This window comes from Pleurodeles waltl, chromosome 8 (assembly GCF_031143425.1).
Source record: "Pleurodeles waltl isolate 20211129_DDA chromosome 8, aPleWal1.hap1.20221129, whole genome shotgun sequence".
NCBI classification, from domain to species: domain Eukaryota; kingdom Metazoa; phylum Chordata; class Amphibia; order Caudata; family Salamandridae; genus Pleurodeles; species Pleurodeles waltl.
This window is the reverse complement of record NC_090447.1, coordinates 307985702-307993085: the sequence shown is the minus strand read 5'-3', so window position 1 is coordinate 307993085 and position 7384 is coordinate 307985702.

Below are 7384 nucleotides of genomic sequence, written 5' to 3'. Positions count from 1 at the left end.
GACAGGACTCGTCGTTGGCAGAGTCCAGCAGCTGAGGCAAGATGAAAGAAAGTCTTTGATGACCCTCAGACGTCTCACTTCCAGGAAAGGGGCAGCAGGCCAACACAGCAAAGCAGTTCAGCAGAGTGGCAGTCCCTTCTGGCAGCAAAGCAGTCCTTCCTGGCAGAATGTCCTCAGATCCAAAAGCATTCTGATTTGGTGGTATTTGGGGTCCAGTATTTCTACCCAGTTGAGCCTTTGAAGTGGGGGAGACTTCAAATAGAGCCCTTTGAAGTGTACAAGGTCCCTGCCCTTCCTTCCCTGGGTCCATAAACTCTAAAGGGGGTTATGCAGCTCTTTGTGTGGGGAGAAGCACACCCCTAGTCAGGTGCAAGTGTCAGGCCCTCTCTCCCATCTAGCCCAGTAAGACCCATCAGCCTGGTGATGGACCATCAGGGTGAAAGTGGCACACCTCAGCCCCCTTTGTGTGTGACTGTCTAGAGGGAATGCACAAAGCCCAAGTGTCACCCACCCCAGACATGTATTCAGAGACAGGCAGAGTCACAGAATGGTTAAAGTAAGGAAATGAAAACGTTCTAAAAGTGGCATGGTCAGACTTATAATGTATAATTCAACTTCACCATTAGTTCTGCTTTTAAATTGTGAGTCCATAGAAACCAAACTCCAAATGTCTATCTTTTCTCAATTAGTAATTACACTTAAAAGCTGTATCAATGTAATCCTAATGTTAACCTATAAGAGAGATAGGCCTTGCAATGATGAAAAATTAATTTACTCGTTTTTCACTATCAGGACATGTTAAACTTAAAAGTACATGTCCAATATCTTTAATACACTGCACCCTGCCCTTGGGGCTAGCTGGGGCCTAACTTAGGAGTGACTTGCATGTACTGAAAATGAAGGTTTGGACCTGGCAAGTGGGTGTACTTGCAGGGTAGAAATGGCCGTTTAAAACTGCACACACAAACACTGTAGTGGCAGGCCTGGGACATGTTTAACATTCTACCGTAGTGGGTGGCACAATCAATGAGCAGGCCCACTACTAGCATTTAATTTACAAGCCCTGGGCACAGATAGAGCACTTTACTAGGGACTTACATGTAATTAATTATGCCTGTTGGGATAAGCCAATATTACCATATTTAGAGAGTACAGATCACCTGTACTGTAGCACTGGTTAGCAGTGGTGAAGTGCACAGAAGCCTAAAACCACCAGAAATGAGGTCAGCAAAACAGGAGGTCAAAAGGCAAAAAGTGAGGGGAAGGGATACCATAGATGCCAATTCCAACACTGAGGCAAACTGTCTTTGGTAGAGGATGAGCCGCAGTTGATCAGTTCCAGGAAGGTTGCCACAGGTTCAAGATATCATGCATTTTGTTAGTGCAGGTTCCTGTTGTTATCGATGCTGTTTCTTGTCCTTTCTTTTCAAGTTGTTGCAGATCTGAGGTTCTGGTAATATGGGAGTCCCTTAAATCCAAGATTTAGGGGCATTAGGGGTGTGGGTAAATAGTAGCCAGTGGGCTACTAGCCGAAGCAGCTACTCCACTCCTGAGGTGACCACATCCAATAGGTTGTGGAGTCTTTGTATCCATAACCCTATATTTTTACAATTTTCATGATTGCAGAAATGTTGCTCGGCTCTACAGACCAGGCTGCCCACCCTAGAGATGTGGCTGGCCTTCTGGGGGTGTATGCCTTCTGATTAACTAAGTTTCCTACCTGTCTGGGTGCAAATGTGCCTGGGGACAGGGGAACAGCTTTGTCCTCCACTGGGGTAAAGCCTACTTGCATATCAGAGGCAGTGTGCCCATTGAAGATCACTGCTTGATGTGTCACTTCACTAGCCTTCCTGTGAGGGAGGGATTTGTGACCTACTACCTATCCAGGCCATTGTCCCGACTCCTGGGAGTGTTCGCCCTTCTGCCTGGGGGGGGCAGAATCCTGTCTTAGTGGCAGCAGCTGTGAGCTGGCAGCCAGAGCACAGGAAAAGTGGGATAACGTCTAAGGTTGCTCTCTGGGCCCATGCAACATCACCCTCGACATTAGATTTGTGTCAGGGGTGAGAACGCACCTTGTTTGATACCAAATATGACACATTTTGCTGTTTCAAAATGGAGCTGGGGACCTCAGGTTTGCCCCGGAGCAAGCCCATGTTATATTGCACACCGTTGCTCACTTATAATAAGCGTTAATGGAAAAGGCACTACAAGGGACATATAAACCAGCACTGATATGTTCATACCTTTAATGTAATGCTCCCTGCCTTCTGGGCTCAGGAGGACTTGCTTAGGGGTGAATGATATATATTAAAGATAGTGATTTTGGATGTGCCACACATGGTGAGGGCACAGTCAAGTTCAAGAAGTTTGCACTTCTCCTGTAGTCTGCAATGGCAGGCCTGCTGTCGGTAGTTTACTTGCGTCACTCGCTGTGACACAATCAGTACTTCAGGCCCTGTTGACCTCTTTAACACCCTTGCCCCAACTACCGTTGGTACCATATGCTAGGGACTCATAATGGGGTTAAAGTACTTGCCAATTGGGGATAGCAATTCACATTTACCAAATTAGGGAGAAAGCACCGGCACTGGGAACTGGTTAGCAGGCTCCAGTGCACTTCCAGAGTTTTAAACTAGCATCCAGTAGTTCAAATAGCGGCAACATCTTGGGGGGAACCCCTGCAAAAAGCCTGTTTTCCTACACTTCCCAATGACAACCCACGTTAAATTCACCCACTAAAAACAAATCTGTAATGCTATATTGCTGATCCTTGGGAATCAAATCTTATTATTCATATTTAAAATATAGCACAACTGTATCTTTAAAGGCTCTGCAGATCAGCCCCAACCATACATCACCACCATTCAACAAACGCTCTTCTTGTAAAACAGTGACTCCAGACAACCGTAATAATCAAACGGGCACCGAATCTAGTTTCAAGCCACGTGAAAACTCTTTTTGAACATCAATGCTACACTAAATGAGTGAACTGTTGCCACCCCTAGATTGCCTCAGTAATTGACAATAATTCTTCAGACTTATTCCTGGCTCAGCCCCTTCCCCAAGTCCATAGTGAAGTCACTGGTGCCATCAGGCTACCATATTCTCTGCACATACCTATCCTCTAAAACAGAGGGAGAAGTTGCCACCATCTTCAAAGACTCAGGAGTTTGTAAACAGACACCATAATGAAGTTTTCTTCTTTAAGTGTGTGACGGTAGTCATTAGGAGAGTCAACAATTCCACCTGCCTACATACACCTTTCAGACTGTGTAAACTCATGCTGAACTTCATAGACCATCTGAAAGACTACACCACTTATAATCAAATCATGTCAACAAAAACTGGGAGACATAAATATTTAATTGGGACTGGGACAATGCATCATCAAATTATTCAGAGACGTGGATGGCCTTCTCAAAATGCACGACATGAAACAACTGTCATCATACCCAACAAATATCAAACTATGCATGCTAGATGTTGGCATGACACCCCTTGATCATGTTGGAAGCCTTCCTCCCTTTGGAGTTTGATTGATCTGACAATATCATCATCGCTTATCCTGCTAGAGATTTACAGGTCCATCTCTCCCCGAGACTGGAATTAAAATCATAAGAAGCTGCTTATTTTCTAAAGCTTTACACTTTAGAAGACTAAGGGCCTGATTTAAGAACACTGGCACTTCACCCACTTCAGCGCCACTTTTCTTGCACCCCTTAGCGCCCCCCTAATGCCACCATGTGTGCGCCTTATCTAAGATACGGCTCACCATGGCATTAGTTAGGTGAACTTGCATCAAAGTTTTGATGCTAGTTCAGAGCCTTACAGGATTAGTGTCATAACTTTTGATTCTAATCCTGCAAAGCTCATTGAGACCCTTTGAAAACAATGGTGTGCCTCCTTTTAACGCCTGCTCTGAGCAGGCGTTAAAAGTGCTGAAAAAAATGACGCAAAGAAATCTCTTAGATTTCTTTGCGCTATTTTTTCTCCCCCCATAATGGGGTAATGCCCCCTTTGCATTCATTATGCCTAACTCAAGCATAATGTAGCGCAAAACGTTACAAAGTGGCAAAATGTGTGCATTGTAAATCTGATGCAGTGATTTTGCCTAGTTAGACCAAATTAGCGTAAGAAATAATGACGTTAATGTGGCGCAAGGAGGTGCTAGGGGCTCTTAAATCAGCCTCTAAGTCACTTAGTCAATGTATTGATCATGCAGGGAGCAGCAGTCTTCAAGAGTTCCGGACTCTTTACAGCTGGAATCAAGAATGGGTTAATACAATGTTTCATATGAGCCTTTTATGAAATATCACATACAGTCTAGAAATGCAAGAACCTTCTAGAATAATGTTTCAGAACAAACATTGCATTTTTACATGAGGCCAAAAGGCTATCTGAAACATTCCCTGGAAAACAATAGGAATTGTACTATAAATGTGTGCACCTCAACAAACACAACACCCCAAAGTTTTAAATGCCATGAAATGATTGCGCACACTGTTGCAGATCTAAACGTCAAGTTTTACATGCTGGAAATGAATCACGCACTCTGCCGATTCTAACAAGAATATGCAAATGCCATGAAATGCTCACAAAGCTTTTTCCGATCTGAACATCAAGTTTTACATGCAGGAAATGAATCGCAAACACTGTTGATTCGAACAAGAATATGCAAATGCCATGAAATGATTGTGCAAACTTTTGCCAAACTGAACATCAAGTTTTACATGCGGGAAAGGAATTGTGCACACTGCTGATTCATTGCTCTCATGTAAACCTTGGGGTTCAGATTGGCAAAGGCTTGCACGATCATTTCATGACATTTACATATTTTTGTTAGAATCGGCAGTGTGCGCGATTCATTTCTCGCAAGTAAAACTCGGTGTTCAGATTGGCAAAGGCTTGCGTGACCATTTCATGACATTTACATATTCTTGTTAGAATCGGCAGTGTGCGCGATTCATTTCCCGCATGTAAAACTTGGTGTTCAGATCGGCAAAGGCTTGTGTGATCATTTCATGACATTTACATATTCTTGTTAGAATCGGCAGTGTGCGCGATTCATTTCCCGCATGTAAAACTTGGTGTTCAGATTGGCAAAGGCTTGCGTGACCATTTCATGACATTTACATATTCTTGTTAGAATCGGCAGTGTGCGCGATTCATTTCCCGCATGTAAAACTTGGTGTTCAGATCGGCAAAGGCTTGTGTGATCATTTCAAAACATTTACATATTCTTGTTAGAATCGGCAGTGTTGCGCGGTTCATTTCCTGCATGTAAAACTTGATGTTCAGATCAGCAAAAGCTTGCACAATCATTTCATGGCATTTGCATATTCTTGTTCGATTCAGCAGTGTGCGCGATTCATTTCCCGCATGTAAAACTTGATGTTCAGTTCGGCAAAAGCTTGCACAATCATTTCATGGCATTTGCATATTCTTGTTCGAATCAGCAGTGTGCGCGATTCATTTCCTGCATGTAAAACTTGATGTTCAGATCAGCAAAAGCTTGCGTGATCATTTCATGGCATTTGCATATTCTTGTTAGAATCGGCAGAGTGCGTGATTCATTTCCAGCATGTAAAACTTGACGTTTAGATCTGCAACAGTGTGCGCGATCATTTCATGGCATTAAAAACTTTGGGGTGTTGTGTTTGTTGAGGTGCACACATATATAGTACAATTCCTATTGTTTTCCAGGGAATGTTTCAAATAGCATTTTGGCCTCATGTAAAAATGCAATGTTTGTTCAGAAGCATTATTCTAGAAGGTTCTTGCATTTCTAGACTGTATGTGATATTTCATAAAAGGCTCATATGAAACATTGTATTAACCCATTCTTGATTTTTTACAGGTACCTAAATTTCTTGAGGCCTAGTTAGAGTCTAGTTCTAGGCCATTCATGTTTCTTCAGTCTAAGTGTAATTTCATGTTTCGAGCATCATTGAAACCTAGATTCAATAGAGTGCTATTTCATGTTCCGAGCATCATTAAACCCTTGGTTCAACAGAGTGTTATTTCATGTTCCGAGCATCATTGAACCCTACATTCAACAGAGTGTAATTTCATGTTCCGAGCATCATTGAACCCTAGATTCAACAGTGTTATTTCATGTTACGAGCATCATTGAAACCTAGATTCAACAGAGTGTTATTTCATGTTCCGAGCATCATTGAACCCTAGATTCAACAGAGTGTTATTTCATGTTCCGAGTATCACTGAACCCTAGATTCAACAGAGTGTTATTTCATGTTCCGAGTATCATTGAACCCTAGATTGAAAATTCAATGTGATTATATCTTGATATTGTGTTGTTTAACCTTTTGCTTCCTACAGGTCTCCTTCCCAGCTGTTCCCTACCTAATCCCCTTTTCCCCCACTTGGACTCTCTCAGGCTCTGTGATATTTCTATCAGAGCTTTGGAGCTGTCTAGTGGTGGACATGTTGGGAACGTGAGCAGGCCCGAGGATCTTGTCTCCCTGACAGAATAGTGAGCCAACAAATTTATTATCCTCCTGGTTTGCGTGTGTTCTCAGCATGGCCACATTGGACGAGCTGGTCAAAGTTATCACGCAGCTCCAAGCAGAGGTTGTGTCATCAAAGGATATAGCAGCCAGATTAGCTGAGAGAGTGAGTCAGTTGCAGGAAAGAGTGGGAAAGATGGAGCAAGGTCCTTTGGGTGCGGGTTGGCTTGGTACTCCTCCTCAAGGTATAGGATGTAATCATCCAACAAACATTTCTCTCAACATTCCCTCAGCCATTCCTCTGACTCCTCCAGGGTTCTCTGGTGATACTTTGAAAGTGCAATCCTTTTTGATGCAAGTAGAATTGCATTTTACCTGTCGACCAAGTGTTTTCCCTGATGCCCAATCCAGGGTGGCCTTCTTGCTATCTTATCTGACTGGAGATGCGGCCACCTGGGCAGATCCTCTTGTGCGTAAAGACAGTCCTTTGTTCTATAAGTGGAGAAATTTTGTTTGTGAGTTTGAACGAGTGTTTGATCGAAGACCAGTGACGTTGTCGGCAGATTGTGAACTATTAGACTTGCGACAAGGTAACCAAGATCTAGTTTCCTACTTAGCCAATTTTAATCGGCTGGTAGCTGAGACATCCTGGCCTGAAGAAAAGCAAGCGGCCTTGTTCTACCAAGGACTCAAAGATGAGTTAAAAGACATTCTTGCCCAGATAGACCCACAGACTACAGATTGTCAAGATCTAATAAACCTTGTTTTGAGACTGGATCATCGTCTTGCAGAACGAAGGGAAACACACAAAAAAACTGAGAAATATTCCTGGAGTGTTCATGATCATAGAGAATCACAAATTCAGAAAGAAAACAATGTGGAACCAATGGAAATTGGAACTTTCAGGCTGTCCTTAA